This window comes from Gopherus flavomarginatus, chromosome 5 (genome assembly GCF_025201925.1).
Source record: "Gopherus flavomarginatus isolate rGopFla2 chromosome 5, rGopFla2.mat.asm, whole genome shotgun sequence".
NCBI lineage: Eukaryota > Metazoa > Chordata > Testudines > Testudinidae > Gopherus > Gopherus flavomarginatus.
In genome coordinates, this window is record NC_066621.1 from 38,195,260 (window position 1) to 38,208,884 (window position 13,625).

The 13,625-nt window shown below is 43.2% G+C and overlaps 1 pseudogene; it reads right to left on the bottom strand.

Moving 5' to 3' along the window:
• Positions 1–1,590: 1,590 nt before the first annotated feature.
• On the bottom strand, positions 1,591–3,253 carry LOC127051492 (olfactory receptor 1009-like; annotated as a pseudogene).
• Between the last annotated feature and the right edge of the window lie 10,372 nt (positions 3,254–13,625).

Genomic DNA, 13,625 nt, shown 5'->3' on the forward strand with positions numbered 1-13,625 from the left:
TATGATTCTATGATCTCAGAAAGGGCCTGCATCAGAGGGTGGGGTGGGCTTGGGGAATGCCAGTTTATGCTTGACATTCAGCTCCACTGTAACCCCCACCACATGCACACACATAGTGCCCAGTGCTCACCAAACACACACAGAGAGACAGAGTGCCCACAACATACACACACAGCCTGACACTGAGCTCAATCAGAATGCAGAATAATCTCTGCTGGGAAGCTGGGACAGCTGGAATATTTCCAATCGGCCTGAATAAAGTGAACTGAAGGGGATTCTGCTGCCCTGGCAGGGAGATAGGACTAGATTTCCCAACTGGTATTTTAGATCAGCAGCTTCTCTGAGGCCTGGTTTATACTTAAAAATTAGATCAACCGAGCTCCGTCACACAGAGCTGGGAAACTTTTCATACTATGTTCGAGGCAGTTAGCTTGTACTGACTTTCAGTGTAATTCTTCCATGGACGTGGCTTAACTACATCAATGGAAAAACCCTTCCATCAGTGTGGAAAACCTCTACATGATGGTGCTGCTGCACATGATAGCTGAGTCAATGCACAAATGTGTTAAACATACTCCTAATAGGTCTGTCCCTAAACAATGTGTGTGTGCGCAGGGAGGATTTAGGTTCTGGTGGCAACGCAGCCACCATAGGAGGCAGTTGTGGTCCTTCCCTCTGTAATTTTTAGCCCAGTAATTGGGGTGCTCACCTGTGAGATGAGAGACCTGGGCTGAATTCCCGCTTCTCTCCAGTGCTGGGCAAAGCCATGTGTGACACTGCGCTCCATATGCTTTATTATTTCTATGTCTGGAGTTAGGAGAATAAGATATAAACTTGTAGACATATTAAGTGGAGGCCATTAAGGGTGCTTCAGAATCAATGAACCGTGAATGGCCCTGTTTACCTGCAAGCCTTCCAGTGTACATGAGGGGTAACCCAGGAAGAATGGAGACTGGGGTCTGACAGTGACAGATGTCACCAGAGACTGAAATCCATCTTGAAGCTGATACTTTTCCCGAGGGGGGTGTATTCCAAAGAAGGATTTCCTGCCTTGGGGAAGTTCTATATCAAGTGGGGGAAGGCAAACAATGAGTGTTTTCAGCTGGCTTAAGAAATGACCTCTCCACCCCACAAAGGCTGGGTAAGCAAAGGCTGGACCAAGGTCAGAAAAGGCATCTGGCCTGAAAAGTATTTTACAAAAACTAACAGCTTGGTGAGAAGATAACATCTGTAACGGATTTCTGAGCGCATTAAGCTTAGCCTTGCTTGTTTTGTTTTGCTTTGTAACTTTCTCTGTTCTGTCTGTTTACTTAAAACTATTTAAATTCAACTTTTCCTACTTAATAAAATCACTTTTGTTTGTTTATAAGCTCAGTATACACTGTGCACTTGGGTTTCCTGCATTTCCTGTGATTCTTCCTGTGTTTTGTCCACTGATCTGAGTTGGGGCCTGCAGACCTTATTGGAATACAAGCATATTAATAATACTAACAATATAATAATGAACAATACGACCTGTGAAATTACATTGCAATTGGATGGGAATTGAATTCACCTGTTTCCACTCCCCATCATAAAACTAGTACAGAGTTAAACAGATTCAGGAATTGGTTAGGAGTTTATTCATTGCTCTCCTCAGAGCATCCTTCACCTCCGTGTTCCTCAGGCTATAGATGAGGGGGTTCAACATGGGGATCACCAGCGTGTAAAACGCTGAGGCCACTTTGTCTGTGTCCATGGAATAGCTGGAAGTGGGACGTAAATACACGAAGAGTTGGGTGCCATAAAACAGGACCACCACAGTCAAGTGGAAAGAACAGGTGGAGAAGGCTTTGTACCAGCCCTCAGTGGAGCGGATCTTCAGGATGGTGGAGATGATATAGACATAGGAGAGGAGCACAGTCACAAAGCTGATCACTGTGATGCAGCAAGTGAAAATAATGATCACAATCTCACTGATGCAGATGTCAGAGCAAGAGAGCACCAACAACGGGGGGATGTCACAGTAGAAATGATTGGTGATGTTGGAGCTGCAGAATGACAGCCGAAATATAGAATACGTGTATATCATTGAATCCACAAACCCCACAGCGTATACCCCAGCCACAATCCATTTACAACACTGCCTGGACATGGTGACCATATAGAGCAGTGGGTTACAGATAGCCACATAACGGTCATACGCCATCACAGCCAGCAAGAGGCACTCAACATCTGTAAAAACAGAGAGATTCATTTGCACAGCGCAGGCAAAGTATGAAATGCTTTTCTTCTTGGCTATGAAATTCAGCAGCATCTTAGGGGAAATTATCGAGGATAAGCAGAGGTCATAGAAAGACAAATTACTGAGGAAAAAGTACATGGGGGTGTGGGTCAATCATGATTAACAAGATCATCCCTCCATTCCCCAACAGGGTGACACCATAAATCAGTAGAAACACCCCAAAGAGGGGGACCTGCAGCTCCAGATGATGTCAGTCCTGAGAGAATGAACTCAGTCACCTCAGAGTGATTTCCTTTTTCTATTTCCTCTGAACACAGATCAGGCAGCTACAGAGATGTGGGCAGGTGAATGGTGCAGAAAACTTGTCTCTTCTCTGTAATAAGGTAAGTGAACATAAATGGAGATCAGTTTCTTAATGGACATCAGTATCTGCTCAGGAAAGGACTTAGCCCACAGAGCCAGATTTTCACAGCTTGTAATTCCAGGTGTTTAAGATGCACACGCTGTGCAAATACGCAAATACGGTGACATGCAGGTTAATCATTCCCCACACATAAACACTCCTGATCACTAACCCGAACAGTAAACAATGACTTGTGACTCTGCTGTGAGACAATTAGTTAGAAGAGATTATTTCTTAGCTAAAGAAAGGGTGAGAGTAACGGAGTGTCAATCTTTCCACTCTCTTTGAGCAAGGTGAGCTCTGTAGCTTGGCATGTCAGGTTGAGGTAACATTGCTCACTGTGCTAATTAAGCTTTTTGGCATTTACTTCAGCCTATATGAAAACCCAGAGACACAATGGAAAGAACTGGCTTCGGAGACTACGTAATTGGCTATTTTCTTGCAACCAAGGAGGTCACTCCTTTAGCTGAAGGGGTAGAAGTTGGGACTGAGGCATTTAGTGCTGGAAGTCTTGAATTCAATACCTGCTGATCACCATGGCGTCCGTGTGTGTGTGATTGTAATTCAGGACAATAGCACTTACCTGCTGCGAAGAGAGAGAGAGTGATGTGTTGGTGTTTCCCCATCGTCAGAAACTGTCAGTTTGGAGCATGCGGAAAGTTTTATACTGAGATGTGTGTTCTATGGGACATGATTCCAGAAGCAACTGGGAATACCTGAGCTCAGAGAGACATACCTAATTAATGGGTTCAGTGAACCAAAGCCACCTTGGTGTAATTGGTGCCCTGGGGATTAATTTGACCAACGCTTTCTTACTGTGTTATTAAATGATTCAATTTCTACCAGAGAGTATGAGGTTAGGGGTACATTTCATCCTGCCGTTTTCAGTGTAAGCCAGGTACTGCGTAGAGCTGATCCACAAAGGGGTTTTTTGTTTGTTTGTTTGTTTTTTGTGGAGACCAAAATCTTTTTGCTAAAAGCTTAATATTTCAACTCGGAAATATCACGGGGGTGCCTCAGATACTACACACCACCAATCTCTTCAATGGGCCAGGCTCCCCGGCTGGATTACATCCCCTCATGATGCATGATGGTCTCTCCTCTTGCTGAACTGCCCTGGAACTTCACTAGAGTCCCACAGCCATGGTATGGGGAGGAGAAGAGTTTGGTATTTTGATGGAAAGCTGATAATTTCCAGAGGAAAAATAATTTTATGGAAAAAATAGTTGATTGAAAATCCAATTTCCCATAAATAAATCTTCCGAAGAAAAACATTCAACCAGCCTTAGCAACAAATTTGGATTCAAAGGAACAGAAAGTTAGAAACAGGTGAAACGTACTAATTGTTGCTGTTATCTTCTGAGTCATTCCTGGTTTCAGAATCACCTCATTGTCCTGGGACCAAGAGGTGGAATGTAAAAACTGTAAGACATGTAAGAGTACTCCAGATTATCTAGCTATTTATAGCATGCCAATCGTCATGGTATCCTTTTTCCTCCTGAGCTTCTCTGGTCATCACATAGTCTCCATAAATCAAAATAAGTGAACCTATATTTCCTACTTCGCAAGGGAAGGTCATAGGATACCACAGTGATCAAAAATTTGGTTCTCTAAATAAATGTAAAATATAAAATATCAGAATAACCTATGTTCAAACAAAGTGCAGCTGTTGCTTAATATTGTATGTAACAAAAAGGTATAAATGCTTGCTGTAATTGTTTACCTAAAAAAGCGAAAATTATTTAGCTTTCTCCCTCCATGCAATTGCTAAAAATAATAAAGTATCTAATTTGCTGCACTCAACCAAAAAGTAAAAACTATGTTTTTCTCCAACACTTCCTCGGTTATTCCCCAAAGTAGCAAATATAGGTTTACTCACTGTGCTCGATGGAGAGCACATGATGACCAGAGGAACTCAGGAGGAGACCATAGCATGCTACGGACTTCTGCAATTCACAAAACTATCCCTCTTGCATGCATATTATCAATAAACGTTGTTTTATTGTTTTATCTAACCCAGTGTGTTTAAATAGAAGTATCTGAGAAACTAAGTTGCGTGCATGTTAGTGCTTCTAAAGAAATAATGGACAATGTAAATGTATTGTCCAGAAGAGGACTGGGCAGCACAGGACATATAGTTCGGGAGGGAAATCAAAGACTGGGGTGTGTATTGGGTTCCCCTGGCAGTATAACTAAGGGTGGTGAGAGCCTGAGTGTAACCCAACTATTCCTGGCCAGGCTGCAGTTACATACACATGCTCAGGGTGTGATTTGCCTGCTAGATGATTGTTTGTGAGTGGCCCAGGAGGAAGCCACTTCAGCAAGGCATTGCAAGGTTGCAGACAGGTGTGACACAGCTGCTGATTGGTCTGGGTTGGACCCTGGTATGATAGCCACCAACCTAGAAAATATCCCAGTAACACCACAGGTGTGCTGCTGACTGACAGTAGTGTTTGATTGACATGAAAGGGTGAGGTTACCACAGGGAGGGGCCCATGCACTGATCCATGGCTGCAGATGAACAAGGACATTGTTGTCATCACCTCCCCCCAAGGAGATCCATGGCAGGCCCAGTGATGACACTTCTCTTTCTCACTATGGCAGCAGAAATTATCCACCACAGGTGTTCAGGCTTGGCTGGTATTATCAGTGCTTCAGGGCATGTTGATATCCCCTTCTACTAAGTGGTGCCAATGTCTGAGGCATTGCAGGGTTGATTGTATTAAGAGGAAATATTGATCATCCAAATCAGCTCTATTCTTTGTTATAATCGTTGGTGGATAGGTGTTAAAGAATGTACGCAAAATCCCGCTTCCCTGAACACCAGTAGAAACAGCCAATCGCCAGAAGTCTCTGTATTCAGAAACTCCAAAATCTGTCACCCCAGGTCTGTGCCCAGGAAACACTATGCCCTTACTTCCTCCAGAAGCCAAACTCACAACTCCTCCTTCTGGCTTCTCTGCCTCCTGTGACCCATAGGTGCCTGGGGCAGTCCTCACTGAAAATGCCAATGTCATGGCAGGCTGAAAAAAAGGACGATATTCCCCAAACTGGTGGTTAACACTGAAGATCTCTGCAGATGCTGCTACAAAGTATGCCTGAGCATGCCAGCTCCCTCTTGATTCTTTTCTTAATTTTATTTATTTCCTATAACTTATAGTCCGTGAAACAGAGTGTGATGTTGCACCCCATAATGCTTTATAGAAATATGGTAATGGCTTTAAATATGACATAACTGGAATATTATTTATGCTAGACAGGCCATGTACCATATCTCTGCAAAGGTTATTATCTACTGCAGGGGTCAGCAATCTTTCAGAAGTGCTGTGCCGAGTCATCATTTATTCGCTCTGATTTAAGGTTCCGTGTGCCAGTCATTCATTTTAAGAAGGTCTTTTTCTATAAGTCTATAATATATAACTAAACTATTGTTGTATGTAAAGTTAATATGGTTTTTAAAATGTTTAAGAAGCTTCATTTAAAATTAAATTAAAATGCATAAGAGCCTCTGGACCGGTGGCCAGGAAGTAGGCAGCTCAGGTGCCGCCTTTGGCACATGTGCCATAGGTTGCCTACCCCGATCTACTAAATACATTCATCCTATTTGTATGCATGTATCATTTTTTTACTACAAGTTATGAACATTGGCTGTGTATGTCATAAACAGATAGCTAAGGGTTAATGTTCTTTTACCTGGAAAGGAGTAACCTGAAACACCTGACCAGAGGACCAATCAGGAAACAAGACTTTTTCAAATCTGGGTGGAGGGAAGTTTGTGTCTGAGTTCTTTGTTTTTGTCTTGTGCCTGTACTCTCTCTCGACTATAAGAGGATTTCTGTCTCCTGCTTTCTAATCTTCTGTTTCCCAGTTGTAAGTACAGAAAGGACAGCGGTTTATGGTTTTTTTTTTGTATTTACATGTGTGTAGTTGCTGGAGTGTTTTGAATTGTATTCTTTTTGAATAAGGCTGTTCATTCATATTTCTTTTAAGCAATTGACCCTGTATTTGTCACCTTAATACAGAGAGACCATTTTTATGTATTTTTCCTTTCTTTTTACATAAAGCTTTCTTTTTAAGACCTGTTGGAGTTTTTCTTTAGTGGGGAACTCCAGGGAATTGAGTCTGTAGCTCACCAGGGAATTGGTGGGAGGAAGAAGTCAGGGGGAAATCTATGTGTGTTAGATTTGCTAGCCTGACTTTGCATTCCCTCTGGGTGAAGGAGGGGGGTGGGGGGAGCTTGGCTCTCTCTCTCGGTACCTATTTCCAGGACTGGAAATAGGGACGGTGGAATCCCTCTGCTTAGATTCACAGAGCTTGCTTCTGTGTATCTCTCTAGGAACTCAGGGAGGGAACACCTGGAGGGGGGCAGGGAAATGGTTTATTCCCCTTTGTTGTGAGACTCAAGGAATTCGGGTCTTGGGGTCCCCAGGGAAAGTTGTTGGGGGGACCAGAGTGCCCTAAAACACTCTAATTTTTTGGGTGGTGGCAGCTTTACCAGGTCCAAGCTGGTAACTAAGCTTGGAGGTTTTCATGCTAACACCCATATTTTGGACGCTAAGGTCCAAATCTGGGAAATATGTTATGACAGTGTACTTGTATGAATTTAAGTAGCCTCAGTGAAGCAGTTGGTCAGCTTCTTGAGAAAAAACTGTTCTCAGTAACCACCCAATCAAGAAACACTTAAGCTAACAATGAACTTTGAGAGACGCCAATCCACATCTGAGCTTTCCTGGGAATGTGGCTTCAGTCTGTAGGTAACCAAGTCATTCATGGACATGTGACTTACCTATGTGACTCCAAACCTCCATCTTGGAGCTGGATTCTGCAGAGGAGAGGGGAAGGGGTTTCCACCCACAAGAGAGAGACTAAGCCCCTGGGGAAACGCCTCCATTTTGTCTTCAGCTGAGATAGCCTCTCCACCCCAAGGAGATGCCTGAAAGAAACTGGAACAAAGGACAGTAACTTCAAGGGTGTGAGTGATTACTGGACCCAGACTAAGTCTAGTCTGTGAAAGCATCTTATTGGAACATCTCTGAGGGAGAGATTTACCTGCATTTAGTTTTTACTGTATTAGGCTTAGACTTGCCTGTTCTTTTTTATTTTGTTTGGTAATTTACTTTGTTCTGTCTGTTATTACTTGGAACTGCTGAAATCCTACTTTTTGTATTTAATAAATCACTTTTTACTTATTAATTAACCCACAGTATGTATTAATACCTGGTCTCTTGCTGAGTGGGAACAGGCAACAGGTAATTCATGAAACAGCTGCTTCTGAGGGCCAGGCTGCTGCCTCTTTCCACACAGGATTTGTAAAGGTTGATTCTACACAGCCAAGCAGTGAGCATATGCATGCTGTTAAACTTAATGGGAAAGTACTCCTAGGATTGAGGGACACGGGTGCAGAGATTTCTGTGGTCAGGAGGGACCTGATCCATGAGAAGGATTTGTTGCCAGGGAAAATGGCAGAATTAGAACTAGTGGGAGGTTACAAAGTCCTTGCACTTTTAGCTAAGGTACACATGGAAAGTAGTGATTTGCAAGCGGAGCAGACTGTTCCAACAGTGGCACACAATTTTGCATCATTTCTACTGGAGAATGATTTCTTTGATGTGGCAGAATCTGTCCCAGGGTTGACTTCCAGGAAGATGCAGGTCATCAGGGGACTGGGCCTGCCCTGGAGTGCACAGAAACATGTACCCCAAAGGTGGAAGTTGGGGTCCTGGTACCGCTGTGGTGGGAACAGATCCCAGGGACTCTGTAGCTGGAAGCAAGCCAAACCTGAGGGAAAGAGGGGGATTTTGCTGGCTTCTGAAGGGTCTGTCATAGCTGGTAGCTGTGAGCCCACAGCTGGACCAGGGTCACCTTCCCTTTTGGGGGACGCAGGAGTGTCTGACCCAGAGGGGAGCCCAGAGAGGCTGCTGTACGGAAGGGAAAACTAAGACACACTGGGTGGGGAAATGTTTCACACTCTGTACAAGGCAGTTAGCTTGTACTGATCCTCAGTGTAATTCTTCCATTGACAGAGCTACTGCCTGTCAGAGATATGCATTAACTACCTTGAAGGAAAAACCCTTTCATCAATGTGGAAAGCATCTTCACTATGGGGCTGCTGCACACCATAGCTGAGTCAATATAATGGCTGTAGTATAGAAATTCCCTGAATCGATGGGAAAGTTTCCCTCCTTCCTACTATTAAAGCTATTTTTCTCTCCTTTTCCAGTCACTCTTCTCCCTCCATTGGTAAATCTCTTTCCTTCTTTTGATAGGTAAATATGTTCAGAAAAGTTGAAATTTCTCCTCTCAGAATAATTTCTTCTTTCCCCTTCCATGAACAGCTCTCTGCAGTTTCAATTAAAGGCTGAAGTGCTCTGAAACTGACTTGTTTGCCCATGACTTGGTGATACCTTTTTGTTTTTCCTCTCTTCATTTACAATGCATTGAGAAGGAAGAAAGCAGTACCTGCTCAGAACCCTAAAATCAGACTTAGAGTTAAATCTTTCCCTGTTTGCTTACCACACCAACGTTACCCTTAATACTTCTGGAGCTGCTTCCTTGAGGGGCAAAGGTTACATTTAGCTTTGATGACTTTGAGATTTACTCCATGGAGCATCTTGCTCCCAGGACAACAGGTGTGCACAGCACTTGCAATTAATGTTGTTGCTGTGTCTTTCCTTGTGGAAGTGGAACACAGAGGGACAAAGCATCATGTGCTCTGGATTGCTGGCTCTCCTGTGAGATCTTTTTAATATGACACAAAACTGAGGTGACTGTATTCCACTTTATTTGTTGGCCACCTCTCCAAATGTCTCTTTAAGTAATTTCCCAGCGTTGGGACAAAAGGTGTCTAGAAATGGGTTAATTTCTTCTGGACTAATAACTTATTGTAAAAAACTGTACCGTTTAGATTGACCTGAAACTATTCACAAATGCATTATAAATACTCCTAGCAGGTTTGTTCCAAAACAGTGTGTGTAGGGGGGAGGATTTAGGGGCTGGTTGCAATACAGCCACTGTAGGTGGTGGTGGTGGTCCTTCCTCTTGTAATTTTTAACCCAATAGTTGGGGCGTTCACCTGTGAGGTGGGAGATCCGGGTTCAATTCCCCCTTCTCTTCAGTGCAGGGCAAAGCTACGTGTGACACTGCACTCCATATGCCTTATGAAAATATGCTTCTGAATATGACATAACTGGAATATGCTTTATGCCAAGTGCCCCATGTAACATATCATTATAAAGGTTGTAATCTACTAAGTGTGTTCATCCCATTTGTTTACATGGGTTATTTATATGTCTGGAGTTAGGAGAACAAGATATAAATGTGTGTTACTGATGTAGACATATTAAGTGAAGGCCATTAAGGGTCCTTCAGAATCAATGAACTGTGAATGGTTCTGTTTACTTGCAAGCCTTCCTGTGGGCCAACCCAGGAAGAATGTGCCTGGTTGGATCACAGAAATCCCCTTGGGACTGTCAATTGATGTGCCAAGACTGCTTCTGCCCCTGCTTTTCCTGCCAATTTGGGACTCCAGAACCCTGCCTGGATGTGCCAGACATACTTGCCAGCTACAAACACAGACCCAGGTCTCAACCGCGTCCCACAAACTGCAGGCTTAACTGAAAGCAGCTGAAGAAGTTTTCCTGTCTCTAACACTCAGATGCCCAACTTCCAATGGGATCCAAACCACAGATAAATCCATTTTACCCTGTATAAAGCTAATACAGGGTAAACTACTGAATTGGTCGCCCTCTATAACACTTATAGATAGATTTACACAGTTGTTTGCCCCCCATCCCCTCAGGCATTAATACATACTCTGGGTTAAATAATAAGTAAAAAGTGATTTTATTAAATACAGAAAGTAGGATTTAAGTGGGTCCAAGGAGTAACAGAGAGAACAAAGTGAATTACCAAGCAAAATAAAATAGGACACAGAAATCTATGCCTAATACAGTAAGAAAACTGAATACAGACAAAACCTCCTCCTCAGAGGAGTTCCAATAAGCTTCCTCTTACAGATTAGTCTCCTTCTAGTCTGGGTCCAGCGATCACTCACACCCCCTGTGGTTACTGTCCTTTGTTCTAGTTTCTTTAAGGTATCCTTTGGGGTGGAGCCAGCTGAAGACAAAATGGAGAGGTCTCCCAGGGGTTTAAATTGACTTTCTCTTGTGGGTAGACACCCCTCCCTCCCCCTGCATAGAATCCCAGCTCCAAGATGGAGTTTTGGAGTCACGTGGGCAAGTCACATGTCCATGCATGACTGAGTTCCTCACCAACCAAGCCACATTCCTGGGAAAGCTCAGATATGGATTGGCGTCTCCAAGTTTATTGTTGGCTTAAGTGGTTCTTGACTGGGCACCTAGTGAGAATAGTCTTTGCCCAGGAAGCTGACCAACTGATTCACTAAGGGTATTTAAAATTAAGCAAGTACCTAGCCAATATTCATAACTTTGAATACAAAGATTATACATGCATACAAATAGGAGGAATGTATTTAGAAGATCATAACCTTTGCAGAGATATGTTACAGTCCATATGTAGCATAAAACATATTCAAGTCATGTAATATTTACATTCATAAGTATATTTCCATAAAGAATTATGGAGTGCAATGTCACACTAGGGTCTTACAGTGACATGTGACCATGTCACCTGATACTGAAATCCATCTTGAAACTGGTACTTTTCTAGAGGGGGTTGGAATTCGAAACAAAGGGATGTTCTATATCAAGTGGGGAAGGCAAACAATGAGTGTCTTCAGCTGGCTTAAGAGACGACCTCCCCACCACACAAAGATACCTGAAAGCACCTGGAAACAAAAGGACTGTAGCCAGAGGGGTCAGGGAAAACAGGCTGGGCCCAGGCCAGAAAAGTCCTCTGCCCTAAGAAGGATTTTACCTGGAGTAACAACTGAGGTGAGAAGTTAACATTTGTAACTGATTTCTAAGTGTATAAAGCTTAGCCTTGCGTATTTTGCTTTATTTTGCTTTGTGACTTACTTTGTTATGTCTGTTACCATTTAAAACCAATCAAATCCTACTTTTTATACTTAATAAAATCACTTTTGTTTATTTATAAACTCAGTGTAAGTAATTGTTACTGGGAGGCAAACAGTTAGGAAGTTTAGACTTGAAATTAGACGAAGGTTTCTGACCATTAGGGGAGTGAAGTTCTGGAATAGCCTTCCGAGGGAAGTAGTAGGGGCAAAAGACTTTCCTGGCTTTAAGACAAAGCTTGATAAGTATATGGAGGGGATGTTATGATAGGATTGTTAATTTAGGCAATTGATCTTGAATTACCACCAGACAGGTCTGCTCAATGGTCTGCGGGGAGATGTTGGATGCGATGGGTACTGAGTTACTGCTGAGAATTCCTTCTTGGGTGCTAGCTGGTGACTCTTGCCCACATGCTCAGGGTTTAGCTGATCGCCATATTTGGGGTCGGGAAGGAATTTTCCTCCAGGGCGGATTGGCAGGTGCCCTGGAGGTTTTTCGCCTTCCCCTGCAGCGTGAGGCACGGGTCGCTTGCTGGTGGTTTCTCTGCAGCTTGAGGTCTTCAAACCATTTTTGAGGATTTCAATAACTCAGTCCTGGGATAGGGGTTGTTATAAAATTGGATGGGTGGGGTTCTGTGGCCTGCCTTGTGCAGGAGGTCAGACTAGATGATCAGATTGGTCCCTTCTGACCTATGAGTCTATGAGTCTATGAGTTGTACATATATCTTTCTTGCAGTGATATAGAGGGCAAACATTTATCATTTTACCCTGTATAAGCTTTATAGAGAGTATCAGAGGGGTAGCCGTGTTAGTCTGGATCTGTAAAAGCAGCAAAGAATCCTGTGGCACCTTATAGACCATCAGACGTTTTGGAGCATGAGCTTTCGTGGGTGAATACCCACTTCCTCAGATGCATGTAATGGAAATTTCCAGGGGCAGGTATATATACGCTAGCAAGCAAGCTAGAGATAACGAGGTCAGTTCAATCAGGGAGGATGAGGCCCTGTTCTAGCAGTTGAGGTGTGAAAACCAAGAGAGGAGAAACTGGTTCTGTAATTGAACAAAGACTGTGAATGGCTTGCCAATTACAGAACCAGTTTCTCCTCTCTTGGTTTTCACACCTCAACTGCTAGAACAGGGCCTCATCCTCCCTGATTGAACTGACCTCGTTATCTCTAGCTTGCTTGCTAGCGTATATATACCTGCCCCTGGAAATTTCCATTACATGCATCTGAGGAAGTGGGTATTCACCCATGAAAGCTCATGCTCCAAAACGTCTGTTAGTCTATAAGGTGCTACAGGATTCTTTGCTGCTTTTATAGAGAGTAAAATGGATTTATTTGGGGTTTAGATCCCTTTTGGAGTTGGGTGTCTGCGTGATGGAGATGTGTATCCTGCAGAGCTGGTTTCAGTCTAGATCTGCAGTTTTAGGGGTGTGGCCCAGACCCTTGGTCTCTTTTGCAATAGGCTAGCTTGTCTGACTCAACAAGACAGGATTCAGAGGACCAAGCTGGCAGGGAAAATAGGATCAGAGGAAATTTAAGAACATCAGGTGACAGTCCCAATGGAGGTCTCTGAGACCGAACCTGTCACACTATGCACTTGGGTTTCCTGCATTTCCAGAAAGCATCCCAGCCCCTGAAGGATGTGCTATTCCAGTCTGGGTTGCTCTCAGTCTCTCCTTTCAAACTTAGATAGATAGATAGATAGATAATCATTGGAGAAGAGACATGAAGTTGAGTATCTCATCCTCTAAGTGGAAGCCCCTATACACCAGCCTATAGAATAATTCTCTCTTTCTGGACATGTGAGTCTTCCTCTGTTTTGACCACCAATCTGAGTTGGGGCCTGCAGACCTTCTTGGAATACAAACAAATTAATAATAATAACAATAGAATAATGAACAATGCTCCTAATGGCTCTGAGAAATTACATTGCAATTGGATGGGAATTAAATTCACCTGTTTCCACTCCACATCACTAATCCAGTAAAAAGTTAAAGAGAT